This window comes from Pseudopodoces humilis, chromosome 7 (assembly GCF_049639895.1).
Source record: "Pseudopodoces humilis isolate 2021_Gansu_Grassland_sample_001 chromosome 7, ASM4963989v1, whole genome shotgun sequence".
In the NCBI taxonomy this organism is placed as follows: Eukaryota; Metazoa; Chordata; class Aves; order Passeriformes; family Paridae; genus Pseudopodoces; species Pseudopodoces humilis.
Window position 1 is genome coordinate 38,291,999 of NC_142206.1, and position 19,487 is coordinate 38,311,485.

The window sequence follows — 19,487 nt, forward strand, 5'->3', positions numbered from 1 at the left end:
AAAGGAAAGATTTCCAGCCTCAACAAATTTGTATTTTCCTTTAGCTGGAAAGAGACTATAATGAAAGTGAAGCTCAATCTCATTTTCCTCTGTGCCCTGCTCCACTTTCTGGCCCTTAGTATTCTTCATGGAAATTATTAAAGAATTAACTGTAAGGCATAAGGACAGCTGTATGGTTTGAAAGGGTCTTTTCGGAAATGCATGTTATTTGTTACTGCATTTCAATTCAGATTAAATCCAAAAAGAACAACAAGACTGTTTCCTGGCTATGGTCTTGTTTACTAAAAGATTCTTGTTAAAAAATACCCTTTCTTTAGAAAAAGCATTATAATCTTGTTTTATTTACTCTTTGGAGTAATTTGCAGTGTACATCTGCACCAGGACTTTTTCTATTTGAAATGACACCATGGTGAGAGATGACTGTTGGTTATGCTGGCTAATTTTCACTGAGTGACTGTAAATGTGATGGAGGGAGCAATGTGATCCAGTAGTGTTAAAACCCCCTCACCTGTCAGTCCCATATCTTGGCTGCAAAGCTGGGAAACTCACGTCCTGCAGTGCTTAAGTCTAGTTTGCTTTGGGGATACACTTTGCTTATAATTACATGTTTTCACTGAGCAATACAAGTAAGAAGAAAGATATAGAATAACATTACTCCTCACCATTAGAAAACGCAACTAGTTGTTTTTTTGGTTTGGTTTTTTTCCCCCATTCCAATCCAGTTACTTTTCTGTGCTGTGATATAAAGCAAGCAGATGAAATATAATCCCAGAGGAATGCTTTAAGCAATTTTACAGCATTTAAATATGGCATTAACGGTCCTTGGGCTTGCAAAAAAAAGAGCTTTTGCAGGGAGATGTTGAGATAAGTTCCCCTTTGCATCTCTGCTGCTGCAGAGCTGCTGGTTGTTTCCATTCTGCAAATCCTCTTTGTTCTGCTTGGTGGTTCTGTGGTGTGTCACATGTTGCATTGAAAGCCTTGCCTTGGCAAAACTTGTGACTCTTTCACAGCCCTAGATACAGAAGCAAAACTCAGTTCTGTGTGTTCCTGCAGAATTCTGATTTCTTGCAAGAGACCTGCTATAACACAAACTGGAATGGAAAAAGGATATATCTGCATTTAATAATTCTGGAAATATGCAGCCAATAAATTTGTTTCCATTTGGACATTCAGGACATTTCCTTTAATCACAAAACTTGTAAAAGGTGTGTTTTCCCAAAGAAAAATCTCACCATCTATCACAGATAGCCTTCACCTACATTATTGAAGCTTTTCTAAATGAAAAGAGGCGCCTTCCATCCAACTCTGACAATTTTGTAATGTGACAGTATTACCTTGGAAGATGAGGGAAAAACAAAATATCACTGACAGGACTTGGAGGAGCAGGGGGGAGATTAAAATCTGCAGTTGTTAGCATGCTATCGTTCTGATCAGCAAAACTGTGCAGTGCCACTGTCACAAACAGTTACCAACATGATCCCATGTCTGTTGTTAAGGGTATTTTAATACTCTGTCTAGTGCAATTTCATTATGATTCCTTTCTCCAGCCCTTCTGGTGACTGGGTATGTTCAGACAAAGGGCAACTATTTCATGCTCTCTTTGTCACTTTGAGCAAACCTGGAATTATCTAATCCCACCAAGCCATGTTAGAACTTTGATTTTCAACAGCCCAAAGGGACTTCCTTGCTACAAATGTCAAAATTAGCCTGCTTAGATTATGGTGTTGAAGTTTAGTTTTGTTTTGAGCAGTTGTCTGTCTAATGCACCTTAAAAATATCTGTTAGTTTATTTTTTTTCTCTGGAGATAATGAGAATGTTTTTGTGTTGATTTTTTCTGTTTTCTATTTTAACTACAGCTTAAGTTGCCCATGCCTGTTTTGTAACTTGTTACAAAAGAGATAGATATTTTTCAGCTGCTGTCTCCTTTTTTGTGGACTGTCAGTCAACACAAGGTCTCTGTGCACTGAGAATGATCATGGCTCTGATCCTATGTCTATGTACTTTAACACTATGAAAAGACAAGACAAACTACCTGTAAACATTGAAGTGGACTAGCAGATCCTATTTCATATTAGCAGTTGCTGCACAAATTGCTTTTGCAACTCTCTTTATGGGAAAAATAATTAACATTCATTGAACCATTTCTCACTGCAACTGAGTGAGCCAGCTCTGATACATGTTCCAACAGTATTTCTTAGCTCATGCATTCCTCTCGTAGCTTTTAGTAGCTTGCTGTTGAAAGCCTTTGTAAGATGTGGTCTGGTTTACCTATGTCTTGTCTGTCATGCTCAGTCATTTATCACTGAACCTCTCTTCACATGATGGTGGGGAGCAGCTGCTTCCTCCTCTGGCTCCAGGACTCTGTGTGTCCTGGCACTCTTGACCAGGGTAACTTTCCTCCTGCCTCCTTTGAGGCACATCACTGCTTTCTTGTCTGGTGGGATACAATAAACACACAGCCATCTAAATCAACGTGCATACCCGTAATAAATAACACAAGAAAGTAACAAAAGATTTTTCAGGAACATTTTATTAGGGTATTGGAAATCATGTTGCCACATTCCATGAGTAGCTTCTGCTTTCAAGGCCTCATAATTTTTGTTTTAGACATGAAACTCAAAATAAATCCAGAATTAAAGCCTCTGTGGGAAGCACGATGTAATTTTCTTTTTGGTGCTAGACTGCATTTATTTATGGGTGTATACATAACAAGTAATAAAAGCCATGTAGTGCATAGCATTGCCCTAACTCTTAATGGCAAGGAAATTTCAGCCTAAAAATGCTGGATAAATGTGCAGAGAAGAATTTAAAGAAAATCTGCCTGGCCACAAAGAAAATTCAAAAAGGGAATCAGTGGCAGTCCAACACTTCAACCAAGATATAGGCAAAATAAAGAAGAACTCTGTTCAAGGAGTTTATTCACCACTTTATTGCCCAAGTGGCTAACAACCAATCTTGTTACGACATTTACAAATCTATTAATATAAGATTGGGCCAATTGTTCTATTTTTATAGATGCATTGGATGGCTTGATTTATTAGTAAGTGTAAAAAATTAAGTGATTCCCAATAGAATTAATGGTTATTTTTGTTACTAATTAAAACATTTCTGAAGAAGAAATCTCTCACTTACAGGAATTTCATTTGATCTTTTAAAAAAATGCTAAAAATTAGATAAACTGACAGCTGTGGTATTCTTCTGATTTTACCCTCTAAAAAGACTACATTGTGATGTGTTTCTTGATTAATGAATTTGTGGGTTTTTGGCTAAATGTAGAAAAATGCAGGGTTTCTCAAGCTCAGGTACTTCTGGGATGCAGAACTTGTCACAAGCTAAGGCAGATTTTTTTATTTTTTGCAAGAACCTCATGGAGAAATAATTGGCAGAGTATGCTTGAGAAGGCTTCATGAATGCTTTGCTAGAACTCTGTTAAAAGAACCTCCTCTTCTCATCAATAGATTTTAATAGAATTGAAGGTTAAACATTTAAATTGCAGAAAGTGGAGCAAACACCTGTTAGCTTCAGTGAATAGATGTATATTCAACAACAAAAACTTTCATTCTAATGTTTTATAGACAGACAAAATCTCTTCAGAGCTTTACAGCTACACATCCCATTGATTACACTGTGAGTTAATTAGAGCAAGAGTACTAGGGTGGAGTGCTGTCCTTGAAAACCTCATGATGTTGGCAAGTAAAAATGTGCAAATGATTGTTTGATTCATCTCAACTGGAACCCGTGTCTGTATTTGTGTGAAGTTCTCCGAGGACTGTTTCCAGGCATTTCACTGATGTTAACATGGATTAATATCCATCACAGGCCACTTTTAAAAATGAATTCCATAGAACCACAAACAGTTCAGTGGTGAAACTGCAAAATAGGGTTTGCAAGACAAATGTGGTTTCCATTCTTCCTTCATGGCTCCACATTCTCCTGATTGCTGTGTGGGAAGTAGCTCTGTTACAGATGAGTGGTCCAGCATGGCAGAAATGGGAAGGGGAGATAAGAAGCATCACTTGGAGGAAAGAGACAACCAGCTTTTATTTCTGTAACAACTTAATATTGAACAAAACAAATGCAAAACCTGAGAAGACAGCACAGTAAGATACCTGTTGTTTTCTATGAATGCAAATAAGTGTAAAGATCCCTAAGCCATTAAGTTTTCTATTCTTACTATTTTGAGATGGCGCTGTGACAAGACTGTACCTGGATACTGAGGTGTCAGGGAAAAGGGCCTTTATTCCCTGGGCACACTCTTATGAAAGAAATGTGTGTAAATTAGCTGAGGTTGGCTTGGACAGAGGCTGTGTTCCAACAGGTACCACTGTTGTTTGAACACAACAAAATAAATCAAAAGAGGCTAAAAAGAGGAAGAAAGTAAAATAGACAAATAAAATAAAGTACAGGGATGTGGAAGAAGAGAAAAAATAATCTAAATATCTCAGGAAAAAATCAACAGAGATAGGTGTAGAGAAACAGAGAAAAAATTGTGTTAATTTTGAAGAGGGTAAAGAAAATAAAGACCTTTTTTGTTTTCTATTAACAAAAGTTGCAAAAACACATTTACATGTAGTTGAAGTTATTTTTAATGTTGTGTCCATAGATTTGTGGATGTTTGTCTATATCTTAGACTGACTATATCTGATTTCTCTACATTCTTGCATAAGGTGGTTGTGTGCAATATTTTAGTGTATTTTAAGTGTATTTGAAAGGAAAAATATTGCTTTTCTAGTGTGAGGTACATAGAAGAGGGCTTTGGTTGCAATCCATGTAATTACAAGATGGAAAATTCCTCTTGGCAATGGTGCTGACATTCTTCACCTCCTATCATTTAAATTTCAGGCAATCCTGGAAATTGTTGCTAGTTTCATACTCACTTAAGAAAGTGAGAGGTCCAAATATAGTCTTTAGTCACCTTTATTCACCCTTGAATTGTGTTCAATATTTGTTTCGTGGCACAGTGTATTTGGTTTATGGTTTTAGACCATTCAATACATGTTTATTTATATGAACCTCTTTTCCCACACACTGACTATTCCTCACTGTGCTGGGGTGGCCTTAGTGAATTTGTCTCTGGGTTAAACAAGGAAATCTTCATTCTGATCTTATTTCAAGGGAGTTCACTGAGCTGGAACAAAACCCCAAAACCAGTCTGGGTAACAAAAGCCATTGAGAAAAAATTATCAAGCACTATTTGTATCCCTGAATCGATTTCATTGTGGTCTGAGTGAACCTGGTTAACTGGGGAGGTCCCAGATGGCTGAAAGTTAGGCAATGTGATGCTTATCTGCAAGAAGGGTAGGAGGGAAGATCTGGGGAACTGTGGACCTGTCAGCCTGACCTCGGTGCCAGAGAAGGTTATAGAGCAGATTGCCTTGAGTGAATCACAAGTACAAGACAAGCAGGAGATCAGACCCAGCCAGATGGATTTAGAAAAGACAGGTCCTGCTTGATCAGCCCGACCATTTATAATCAGCTGATCCACCTAGTAGATGAGAGAAAGGCTGTGGATATTGTCCACCTGGACTCCAGCAAAGCCTTTGCTACTGCGTCCCACAGCATTCTCCTGGGGAAGCGTGGACAGGTGCTCTGTCCTGTTGTTGGGTGGAAAACTGTCTGGTGAAAACCAGAGAGTGGTGGTGACAGGAGCTACATGCAGTTGGCAGCTGGTCAGCAGTGGGGCTCCCCAGAGCTCAGGGCTGGGGCCGGTCCTATTTCATACCTTGGCTGACGATCTGGACGAGGGAATCAAATGCACCCTCAGCTCAACACTCAGTCGGGTGGGAGTGTTAACAGGCTGGAGGGCAGGAAGGCTCTGGAGGCATCTGGACAGGCTGGATGCATGGCCTGAGGCCAATTGTGTTAGCTTCAATAAGATGAAGTGCTGAGTCCTGCCCTTGGGTCACAACCAGGCTGGGGGCAGAGTCAGAGGATCAGGGGGTGGCCCAAGGAAATTTGCCAATGGCTTAGGGGTGACCCTTCAGCTGGTCCCACTTTTTGACCCCTCAGTGGGTTTTCCTCTCTATCTACATGTGTTACCCCCTGCTGGCAACAGCCAGCACCTGTAAAGGACTCACACCAACAGTTGGTGGAATAACATTCTTTGTTGATATAAAATTGTGACAGGTTAAGGTTCAGGGATTGTTGATGACTGCAAACAGATATTTAAAGCAATACACAGACAAGCTCTAATCCCCAGTAAAAGTATTCCACATGCATAGAGTATGATTGTTACCCAATAGGGGGTTCCTATGGGGGAGAAGACAGGTTCAGCCTATAGACATATCCCTGCAGTTACAGTGGAGACTTCCCTAACTTTTCCCCCATTCTCAACTTACTTTCGTACTATTTCTTTATGTTTAGGTGGAGCTTGAGTGACTTGAGTCATAAATACCTTTGTTACTGATTGGTGTAAGATTCTCTTGCTTTGCTGTTAAAGATACAGTCAAAACAATATAGAGCACGTAGCCAGTGAGGGGAGGCTGTACTGGTTGTGCCTTGGGAGTGGGTAACTTTGGGGTGGAGTTTTGTGTTAACATTACAGTCAGGCTCTAATGAGCCAGGGGAGAGAACCAATGAATCTAAGAGAGGGATTTTGCCACAGCTGCTGGCTCAGCAGCAGGACATCTCCCATCTCCCTTGGCTGACAGGTGCTGTGCTGTTTTTTAGCTGCAAAGTGCCATCAAGTTCCCCTCCCTGCAAGGATTTCAACAGAGTGTGGCCCATGGTGTCTCTGCTCTGCTCCACCCTCCATTCCCTCCCCCTTAGCTTACAGTTGTATCAGGAATCATCCTGGAGTATGCCAGCCGTTTTCCATCCAGGGAGTAGCAGCTGTATTTTCCCCTATAATTTCCATACAGTTGTAACTCCTTTTAGGATGTGAATATAGCTTCTCAGTTTTCTCTGATTTTGCTGCCAGCCATCTTTCTACAAAAGGGATATTCTTCCTGAATTAGCAATGGGTTAAAAAACAGGTGAAAAAAACAAACAACAAAGAGTAGGATAGGTTATTGTTTTCCAAAAGATTTTGTAGATGAATGAATGGAGCTGTATGCCACTCAATATATTCTTAATTGATCTAGCAAAGGGTGCAAATAATGAAACAATTTTTGGCAGATATGAAATTATTCAAGATAGCCAAATCTTATTGTAAAGAGTTGTGTAAGGAATTAGTGTTGAGTGGATTGCGTGAGAAAAGACTAAATTAATGCGAAGTAAACCTCCTGAGGGAAAAACAGTTTTAATGATGAAGCTCACAGTGGTGGACTCTAAATTAGCAAAGATCTCAAAACTCTTCTGATTAATTCCTTTAAGGCATCAGCCCAAATCTCAGCCACCACCATCAAAAGAAAAAATGGATACTAGGAAGCACTGGGAAAGAATAGCAATTAAATAAAAGGCATCAGAAAGCTTTGTTATGTGTATATTGATGAGATGGAAGCATAGTAAATGGTTTGTGGAAGTGTAGAGGCAAATAGACCTAGAAAGGGCAGAGAGAAGAACAGAGGGGGAGGGCAAGAGGTATGGTACAACTTCTGTGAGACATATAACCATGCAGCAGTACTCCTCAGCTTGGAAAAGAGACAACAAAATGTGGGTGTGAGGGAGGAATAGCAAATTATGAATGACATGAAGAAACTGAATAGGGAATGATTACTCACTGTGGGGTACCCAAGGAAACTATTAGGCAGCAGGTTTAAAACAAACAAAAGAAAGCCCTTTCCTGCATAACAATATTACATGTTGAGATTCATTTTCATTGGATGCCAAAATTACAAATAAGTTAAAAGAATGATTAAACAATTTTGTAAAGGAAAGACTGTAAAGAGCTATTAAACATGAGGTGGAAGATTTGAAACAGAAGTAGCTGGCAACTACTGTTCTACTTTCCCTCTTTCATATGTTCTTTTTTTTTCTTAACATCAGGTGCGGGCCACTAGCTGAGAAAAATCTTTTGGTTTTTAGTTTGATCTAGCATATCTGTTTTTATGTAAAGCAGCCTAGAAAATATGGTTTATTCAATACTAAGTATGTAAGCTCTGATTCTGCTATCCTTTATCCTAGCCTATTGTCAATATAAAAGCTAACCTGGCTTCTTTTGGGCGACATGATTAAATGCCATATAACTGAGCACTTCCAAACCAATAATATGTCAATAATAATCCAGCCAAAACCTTCTATTAAATGATCCTTTTTAGACATTTATCATGTATGTAATGGTATACAAATATTTTCAGTGTTACTAAGAAAAAGGAATAAATATAGAATATACAGCTCGAAACTCAGTAAGTATTGCATGGCTTAAGGACAAATGGGAGAAATATATCTCCACAATCTAGCAAGGGATGCTATTTCAGTTTGTCTGTGGTTTCTCTAATTTTGCTTTAGTGAAGCAAAATTAGGAAGGAATGAATAAGTATTATTAAGTATTAATAATTCTTTATTAATTTTATTCTAAAGCTAAGTATTCTCAGAATCTTTATGTTTACAAAATAGTACCAGAAAAACAGCAACCCAGATGGTTTTTGTTCTTTATTGCTGTAGAAATGTGGAGACTTCCATTAATTTCAAGGGCTGCTCCCACTAAATGTGTGACTTCTGTGGGAACAGAAAACAGCCTGGTTGGAGAATGTTGGTCTTCACAGACCTTCAAAGCTAATGTGACAACGACCCTTTCTCTGTCAAGGCCCAACATGAGCAAAACTGCAGCTTTGGAATTGGCACATGGAAGGTCTATAAAGCAGAGTTTTCTGTTAGCTACCAAGATTACTCTGTTAGTAGAGTTGACACTGAGACTGAGGGAAAAATCCTCAGGGATTTTTCTGAGGAGAGAAAATGAAATTCTCCTGACTGCAAAGCTGAGAAAGATACAGTTGGGATTTGCTCTGCTGATTGAGAATATTGAGAAAAAAATAAAAAAGCCCTGAATATTTGAGGAAGAATGAAACCTTTAGAGCTTGTGCCATGGGAGGAATGAGAGAAAATGGAAAGGTTGGCTGTTAAAATTGCTATCAACTCGATGCTGAGTTAAACTTTCAAGGACCAAGTGTTCTCCTAGCAATTTCAAATTTATAAACAGCTAGTGTTGTATTTTCTGGAATATTCTCTTCCGAAAGCTGAAGAATGACAGGGCATATTTGAATGGGTGTCCCACCACTCAGACAGCTTCCTAATGGAGCTGAGACTTGTACTGACATTTGTTTCCAGGGTAAGAGGTCTGGCAGCATTAGACAGGGCACTGGCTTCATGTGATCATGCGTGTGCATCTGGACAGCTTCCAGCTGCAAGAGTAGCATGTCTGCTGTGTCAAGTTGGTTTGGCTGGAAGTACCATGTGGAGGTGGATATTGGTGGTGTTGGATATATTGCACAATGGCAATGGGCTGAATGGTCCTGTCAGGGTAACCCTGTGGGGTAAGAGAAGGACAGTCTTGAGAGCTGCATAAACATCCTGACCTTTCAGACTTGGGCAGACTCTGAGAACATTTTCTCCCTGAGCAGGACTCAGATGTCATTGCATGTGCTTCAGTGCCCGCATTTAGGTGCTTTGAGGAATTTGTGTCAAAAATTGAGATGCAAATTCAATGCAGGTATCAGTGAGGATTGGACTTCAAAATTACTGTCTTGAACTTTCCACATTTTTCTCATCCTCCCTGCCATGTCTGATGCATCATGGTCACTGCCAATTGCTTTCTGATTATGTCTGATGTGTGTTTGCAGCTGATGGAATCAACTAGTTATTTTCAGAACTGTGCTGAACTCACTTCTGGAACTCCTGGAATGACAGTTTGATGAAAGCAGAATAAAAATGGGACCTGCATTTATGCTGGAGTAGGAATACTCAAAATGAAAATATTCCTCATGTGCAGTCTGTGTGAGATAGTATCTGTGTAGGTTTGTTTTCTGTGGGCTAGTGAAGAGAAAGTTTTGGGTGAAAAGAAAGAGCTGGATTCAATTCCTGCTGTTACTCTGCAATTTTAAACAAAATATCCAAGACCCACAGGCTTTGTTTCTTCATGCTGTTAAAATGCAGGTCATAAACCTTGGCCATACTTTAAAATTATTTTGTATTTGAAGTTGATCATACAATTTCAAAATTATTTTAACAAAAAAAAATTAATATGAGGGGATGAAATATTTCCTCAAAATATTTGAGAATGGTAAAATAGAAACTTGTCTGCTTAGTGACTTATCCCTGCAAGTTTGCAATGGGCTTCAGAAATGAGGCTGTTTTTTGGTTTGTGCAGTCACAGAAATGCTGGGCCACGGAAGTGAATCTGATATAAGTGAGGTATAAACAATAGCTCCTCTCCTGCCTAGGAACAAAATACTGGAAAATAGTTGTCAATTCTTGTAACAATATTCAACAATATTCAGATGGTAACACTTTAAGGATGTGCTCTCTTTCTTTTAGCAGTACAGTTTCTGCTGTCAGAATTAAGGTTTTTCAAGTTTCAAGCAAAATGGATAGAATTTTGTTCTAAAGTATCCACCCAAAATGAATGCATTAATGCGTTTTTTCTTTGTGTGTTTACTTGTGTGTCTACAATTTAACATAAAAGTGGGATCTAGTGCTGCTTGCATGCAATTTTATTGGTGAGAATTAATAACTGGTGGAAGAATGGGGAGACCAGGCATAATTATTTTTATTTTCTAGGATTAAAACAGTGGAGTTTTCTAGAGAGAAGAATATTCTTCATGTTAATTCTTTTTCATGTATGGGACACATTTTAACATGCATTATACTCTGTTAATTGCATGACAGTTCTATAGGGTAGTAGAGCAATAACAGTGCAAGAGAATGTGACAGGGAATGGTGGTTGTTTTTTTTTACCCACAAGTACTCTCTGGCAAGGTAACTGTCTGAATGGACTTTCTGATGGTAGCCTTTTGTGTTGTACAAGTAAGAGATTTTGTGTTGCAGTTGTCAAATATTAAAATGTTCTATTAGATCTTCTAAATTTGAGCACAGGTTTTCTAGCCTTCCTTCTGCATCTGCATTTTTGATATTTTTTTTCTTGGTTTGAAAACATGCTTTCTGATATATCCCGTCTGGTCACATATAGCACTGATACATTTTCCTGAAGCTGTTGTTGTTTGTGGTGAATAAGAACTATTGGAATAATCCAGTGATGCTAATTCAAATTCACTTGTAGTGCTGCTGCCTAGATACATAGTAATTGTTACAGGAGCCTCCATTCTGATAAGGACAAATATTCATGATGAAGACACTGCTGATTTTTAACTCATTTGGTCTTTAAGCTCAGAACCACACTGATTTTTCCTAATGAAGAGAAGCAAAAGGGCAGGTATATAGGTTTTGAGATGTATATGTATGACTTTAATAACCCTAAAATACTGTGACTAATCAGTGGAAAATGTGATGTATATTGTTTGAACTTTGTGTGCCACGATGTATTTAAAGAATGAATGTCTTGGATACCACAGCATATCCCCCATTGCAACCCTCCCTGTCCATCTCCACTATTAAAGCACTGTGGTACAAGAGGATGTTGAAGATAAAATCAGGAGTGTTCCTCAACCAACTGTTGGTTTCTGGTGGTAGTGCACACTGTTAGAACTTCACCAAGCTGGAGACCTGTAGACTGTCATTAAGTGACCGTTTCCGTATTTGCAGCCTTCAATAAACTGAAGATAATTTATTTATTCCAGAGTGGTTTGCTTTTTTTTTTTTTAAAAAAAATGTACAATAAAACAATCACTTGGGGATTTTTGTTTGCTTTCCTGCATGGGTGTGTATAACTATGCAGTTATCAATTGCAAATTCAGGTGTTGGTGAACAAGGGTTTTTGCAATAGTTTTTAAGATCAGATGAAAAAATGTTGTTCTAGAGTGTTCAGCTGGAGTTGGGATATCTGATGGGAGACTGTGGTAGAAAGAGAGCTTGTAGAAAAAAAACCACTGTCATTGGCAGTAACTTTGAAGTGACCATTTTTAACAGCAAAGGTTAGGTGGTGCAATCTGTATTTTCTGGCATTTTAAAATCAAAACAGGTTATCTCTCTAAAAGTCTTGGAGTGACTAAAATAATTGACTCTGTGTCATATGTTCTGTTGGACTCTGAGTTAATACAGAGTTTTCTTTAGCTGCAGACCTAAAGGCTTTGCTTTCAGAGTACTCACCTCGCAGTTTTATCTCCGGTGCTGCTGCTAAGCGCTGGGTGATTGGGGTGCTCAGGAGACAGACAACAGGCAAGTCCTAGAAAGTCAGAGGACTGTTATTTTATATTAATAACACCTTGTTTAGTTAACTGTATTGGAATATTATAAACAGGTTATTTGATTGGCTTTTGAATTTCATGAGCATTTGGAGAGTTTTATCTCATTTAAGTCCTCAGCTTCATTCTTCTTGCTTTAGTTGGCAACCATTAATTTGAACCAAATTGAGAAAATGCTGGAGACCTTTCGTAATGGCAATTTGCTAATCTGACTTCTTGGTCCACAGAGAAGTCAGAGAATTTGCTCTCTGAATAGCTGCTCTTTGTTCTGTCTATATTATTCTTAAAGGCCTTTTAAAAAGTGATAAATGCTAATTACTATGTATCAAGATAACCTATATGAGAGAAAATGAATGTAAGAGCAAATGAAACTGCATTCCAGAAAAAACATACCATAGAGAAGAATGAGAACCTAGGAGAAACTGGATTTTTATTCTTCTTTTAAGAGAGAAATATATAATCTTTTACATGCTTTTGCTCACAGTTTTTATCCAGGAAATGGATAATTAAAGTCTGGATGAAGAGCAATTAAATTCAAACTAAATGAATATTTATTTAGAGAGTATGTAGATTTTAGAGGTTTTATTAATACCAGTTATCATTTAAGATAACAGGGAGTACTGGAGTATGCCTCAGGTTTACTGGCCACCACTTCTCCATATTAGCATTTAAACAAATTATTAACAGCATAGCTTAGGGAGCAATTAGCAGTAGCTTTCCTGTTCTTACATCAGCAGTTGTGGACTGACATGTGGACTGCTATTGTCCACTGGATTTCTGCTTTTAGAAACTAATTAAAAATATATATAATACTCTCCCTAAATAGTACTATCTTTCGGCAAAGAAAATCTCTATAAATTGTTTATCTAAATAATTAAACACATTTTTTTAAATATGAAATCTAGGCATTTATTTCCTCCTTATCCATATAGACTGCATTTTTGTCAGCAACTACCATTGATAAGTTATGCCTTTTAAAGTGCTTATGATTCATTGCAATAGCCTTCATTAAATCATATCAAGAAAATGTTGAGAAATGATTGCTTTTGGTTTCCTAAAAAACTCCAGAACCAGTGACGACAAAGACATTGATTTATTTGGGTAGGATATTTGGTGAAGGAATTGACTTGCAAAAGACTGTAGATGGAGTAACTGCAGAATCTTTTCCAAATGGATACATTGTGCTTTCCCAAATTATTCTCAGGTTTTACTATATTCTGCGCTGTCTGCATGGTCAGCTGGGATCCACCTAAAAATTGTTCACCAAGAAACCTGCTGAAATTGTTCACCAAGACCCTTTCCATCATTTACCATCAGTTCTAGCTAACCAGGGAGGTGTCAGACGACTGGAAGTTAGCCATTCTTATGCGTATCTACAAGAAGAATTGGAAGGAGGATACAGGCTTGTTAGCCTGACCTCTGTACCAGGGAAGGTTATGGAGCAGATTACCTTGAGTGCATCACAGGCATGTACAGGACAAGCAGGGGACCAGTCAGCATGACCTCCTTTATTGTCAGTTGACTGCCTGGTGGATGAGGGAAAGGCTGTGGATATTGTCTATACTCCAGCAAAACTTTTGACACTGCCTCCCACAGCATTCTCCTGTGGAAGCTGGTAGCCCATGGCTTGGGCAGGTATGCTCTCCCCTGGGTGGAAAACTGGCTGGATGGCCAGGCCCAGAGAGTGGTGGTGACAGAAGGTACGTGCAGTTGGCAGCTGGTCAGCAGTGGGGCTCCCCAGAGCTCAGGGCTGGGGCCAGTCCTATTTCATACCTTGGCTGATGATCTGGCTGAACTGTATCACTACATATCTGCCCGTGAAAATATGAATTTGACAGCCTTTCAGAAAGGGCCTCACAAGCCTGTCTCTCCATGCCATCTTGACTCTTTTTGTCCAAATTGAAATCTTAGACCAACTTTCTTTTATCACCTCCAAGAGAGTTGTGGACTCATATTCAATTCAGAGACAGCTACTAACCTTTGATTCTAATTCCAGCCTACAATTTCATTTTCTGAGTATGAATACTGTTAGACTTGTCAGTGAGACACATAGCATGGGTTTGCTATGTGGGTTATTTTTCTCATTCAGGCTGTCTTGATGATTCTTGATGCAGTATTTCAAATCTTTCCTGTCTTTTCTTGTAGCAGAAGTTGGCATTATCTTATTACTCCATTACTATGGCATGCTTTTTGTCTTTTGTTATAATTTTGTTCCTCTGACAATTCTTCATATTGCTGCAAAAGTCTCCCTTCCTGTGTTTCTATTACTGTTAATTCACTTGCTTTGCAAAATCCATCCCCCCTTGCTTCACTAAACTTAGGCTGTTGATTAATTCTCGAGGCTTTTCACAACGGTTTGCAGCATACTCAGGACCTTATCCTCAAGATTGAGGGTGAACACCAAGCTCCAGTTGGCTCTGGAACAATTACTACGTATCTAGGCAGCAGCACTACAAGTGAATGTGAATTAGCATCACTACAGATTATTCCAGTAGTTCCCATTCATCACAAACAACTGCTTCAAGAAAACACAGCACTACTACATGCAACCAGACAGGAAATAGACCAAAAAGCATGTTTTCAAATCAAAAAACAAATCTGAAGACTATCAAAAATGTAGATGCAGAAGGAAGGCCAGAAAATCTGTGATAAGATTCAGAAAACCCAATGAAACCCAGCCTTCTCCACCTACTTGTTGAAGTTCCTGGCAGACACATTTGTTTTTTTCCCTCTAGTATTCCTATACCTTCCCTTAGGCTGGGAAATGGGAATATCCCTATAAGCAGACCCAATCTACTCCATTATACTCCAAATCCCTGCTTAATATTCTTCTTAACTAAGACTAATACATGAGAACATGAGCACAGTCTCCTGAGATCAAGCTTGAGCAATGCCGGCTGCTTTATCTCCACCATTGATGCCTGCATTAATTTCCTGTGTACTTCACAAAATAAGTTGTCTGAGGCAGGGGCAAGTGGCATAAACAAAGTGTTACTGTAATGCAGTTGATAAGTAATGATTTTGGAAGGCTGGCACTTCTAGAAGATTTTGGAGTGGTGACCTATGCTATATGAATGCTACAGAACATGTACCTCTGGCTGAACAATAAGATGTTAAGGGATTTACTTTTAATTTCTTTATTTCTATGAAAGTAAGAAAGGTTTATTTTATTTTATAGAAGCCTTTATTGTTTCTCAATTAAGTTATTTGTATAATAATGGCATGTGTGGGTAGCACAGGATGATAAATATTGAATATGTGGAAGTGATTCGTATTTCATGAACTCTGATCCTGACCTTCTTACAATTACCAGAACAAATTACATTAATTACACCAAATTACATGACAGGTGGAGGAAGTTGTCATTAGTATCCATTACATACAGCAATATAGAAACTCCCTGGTTTTCTGTGGTAATTGACTGTAAGCATGACCACTCTTACCTAACAGCAATACACACTCAGGAGGTGATGTTTTGTTTGAGTAGTTTTCATGTAAAAAGAGCTTACTTATTTCAGAGTAAAAGAAGTTTTTCCTGAGTGATAAAATCAATGGAGCCTGGCTGCCTATGGATTAGGGTCTACTGTGACCACTCTTGCAGCTCCTTTTCCACCTCCCTCTAAGTCCTCCCTAGTGTCCTAAAGCAAGCAGTGGGTGGCACACATGGAACTGGCTATTTGTGCTCCTCTGGGGCAGACATGCATTGCTGCCTTTTAGACTTTATTGCTAACTTCTGGTCTTCAGGAAACCTGTAGGACTGCAATCATTTGTAAGTTTCAAATTTGGGTTAATAGTGATTGTGCGTGTCTGTGTGTCAAATTAGATGAGAGGAAGATACTGTGGTAAGAGAAACCACATTTCCCTAGGCAATGAAACAGTGAAAACTATTTTGTGCAAAGGTCAATATCTGAAAATGTGCACCGGAGAATAATCTAGAAGGGTCATACCGTGTGACAGACTAGTGCAGCAGGGCATTATGCTCTGCCAGGAGCCTCACCAGGACTTCCCACAGTGTAGGTTTTCCCCTGGCTTTTCCTTTTTAGTCACAGTGCAACTTTCTGGGATGAAAGACCATGATAAGAAAGGGACACATTTTGATATTGCTGTATTTTATCCCAGCCAGCAACTAAGTACCCTGCAGCTGCTTGCTGACTCCATGCCCTTCCCAGGTGGGATGGATGGGACAATCACGAGAAGGTAAAAGTTGCGGGGTGAGATAAAAGCAGTTTAGTAACTGAAACAAAGTAAAATATAGCAGTAATAATAATAATAATAATAATAATGAGAAGGAGACAGAAGAGGAAAAGAGACATAAAAAAAGAGCAAGGGTAATAAACCCCAAGAACAGCAAGTGGTACACGATAGAATTGCTCACCATCCACTGACAGATGTACAGCCTGCCCTCGAGCAGTGCTCAGTCCCCCCCATGGCCAACTCCCCCCAGTTTCTACATTGGGAATGACATTCTATATATTAGTCAAACATCCCTTTGGTCAGCTGTCCTGGCCAGGCTCCCTCCCAGCTTTTTGTACCTCCTCGCTGGTGCTGCATGAGACACTGAAAGACCTTGTCTTGGAGCAAGCACCATTTAACATCTAAAATATCAGTGTGTTATCAACATTATTCTCATACTGAATCTAAAACAGAGCTACTAGAAAGAAAATTACTCTATCCCAGTAAAATCAAGGACAGATATATACAAGTTTTCTTCGTGCCTGACATAGTTGAATTGTTTGCTAAGCACAAGGGAAATACCCATTTTATCAAAATTTGCAAATTCCTGTTTTTCCAAAATGGGGAAATATCTATTTTACCATTTACTGTTTCTCTCTTCAGAAAGAATTGAAGAGCACAGATAAGATCTTGTTCTTCATTCTCTTTGTTTTATAAACTCTTTGCGTTCTTCTCTGTAGAGATTGTAATGTGTGCTTTTGCTTTCCTTTGCTCTTTCACTTTTTTCCATTATTCATCCTTAAACAAAGTTTTATCCCTGTTGTTAGTTTGTGTTATGAGAAAGAGTTTTAATTTAAGTCTTTCAAGGTAATATTGCAAAATAAAAAAGAGAAAAATGTATGAAAATAACTGAACTTCCTCCTAATTTTTAAAAATATCTGATTGTCTGTGAGGAGTTTAGAGAATGTGACTCTAAAAATTTATGTTAAGAGACTGGTTTATTCCATTATTCATTATCCATATTATTTAATTTCCTTTGTAAACAGTTTCTAGCCAGTTGAAAGGCTCAAGTAGTGTAATAAAAATGGAGACACCTTTTTTTCTGGATGTCGGAGCAGACTTTGACATTACATGTAATTTATGGGCACTATATCCCTAAACACCTATTAGGATTGGGGCCTGAGACACTGTTAATGTTAATGTTGATTCTTGTTAGACTCTTCCAGCAGCTTCATGAAGGACCATGTGCAAAAATCGCATGTACGAGTATTTTCTTGTTCATACATATGGGTTTTTTTATGCAGTAGGCATGATAAAAATAAATGAAACTGCTTCCATGAACTCCAGTTTGTTTCCCAGGTAGGTGAGTGTAAAATTTGATATACTTAAAAAAACCCAGTCATGAACAAAAAATGGATTTTACTTTAAAGAAATGCAGTGAACTCCCTATGTGAGTGATGAAGCAGTCATTCTTCTCACATAAGCTCTTTGGTTTCAAAAATGTAATAAAATCTCAAAAATTAAGTCAGGAATGCAATCAAGAAATTAACATGTATCAAATCTTTGCAAAAAAGGCAATAGAATCTGTTGGAGGAGAAAGTGGAAAGTTTTGAATGAAGACTTAAAAAAAAGAAAAAACCTCTTTTTCTTATAAATGTGGGGGGATAAATGTGATAGATGCACAGTGGAATCCAATGCAGTGTCACTGGAGGAAGTAGTATGGTTAGTGTGGTTTCCTGTGACCTTCCACCCCCACCTGGGGCTTCTTTGGCTGGATCTACCTCAAACTGGGAATGTCAACTCTTCTGTTGCAATTACCTAGAAAGTATCTTTAAACAGTTCAAGGTCAGTATATCATTAAAAAATCTTCCACCTTGTTCTACCAAATACTTTAGAGTGATGGCCCAGCACTCTACTTTGTGGAATAAATTATGTATTTCTGTATTTCTGCTATAGGTGCACTTTGCCACTAAGATGAAGGATGCTAAGAGAGCCCTGGGGCTGCAGACAGTTGTACTGTGTATAATGAGATTTCTGCAAGAAAAAACCTAAATGTAGAGAACATAGGAATGGAAAACCTGAAGAAATGAGTAAGGTTTGTGCTTTGCCTTGCACTTACTGAAGCATGTATTTGATGAATTCATGCCGAGGAAGCTTTTCTTTTTGTGGCTGCTAACACAATAGGAGAACTTATCTTACAGCTGGAATCAGAATTTATAAAGGTATTTATTTTATTACAAACACACACACACACATCTTTTTAGCTGTGGTCTTGAAATCCAGACCTTCAACAGCATAGTCTAAACTGTCATATGCACACATCAGCTCATGATGCAGGAAAAGAAGAATATATGTGGTACAGGATTTAGCCATTCCAGAATAAATTAAATAGGACTTCTGAAACATTTTGAAACTGTATTTTTTTAAATTTTATGACTTTTAATGTCTTCTATAAAAGTTAAACCTCGCTGCCCTTTTCTTGGAAAACTATGACAGTAACACAAAATTTACCTGTTTGATATGTTATTACAATTTTTCTTCAAGCCAGCATTGAGATTTAGTACGTAGTACCATCTAATACCGTATAATAATTTAAATCTGGTTTAATGACTTTTGTAATATAAATGTTTTAAGTATAATAACGATTATTTTAACAAGTGTTTCCTGATTCCAGGCATGTGTAAAGATAGGGTATGTAATATAGCTGACCAGATAACTGCTTTTACAAATTATATTCATTCTTCTTTATTTCGCTGCAAAATGAAGAGAGTTCAGTGTAGTTCAAGGAAAGCATTGTGATAAACAGACAGCTTAAATGTGAGCAGTGTAAAGAGCAGCAGCTTGCAGAAATATTGCTATAGATACTAAGACCATATCCTGCCTCGCTACGGACCACACATAATTGAATCATGTTCAATAGAAGGCCATTACAAAACAGTGCTGATTTGCAATGCTAATATGGTGAAGACAGCTGTCACTGGGAATTAAATATGATCATTCAAAGCCTGAATAAATGAGGTGCCCATTATCTTCTGGCTCTGCTACAGCCTGCTTAAAGAACACAAATAAATGATACT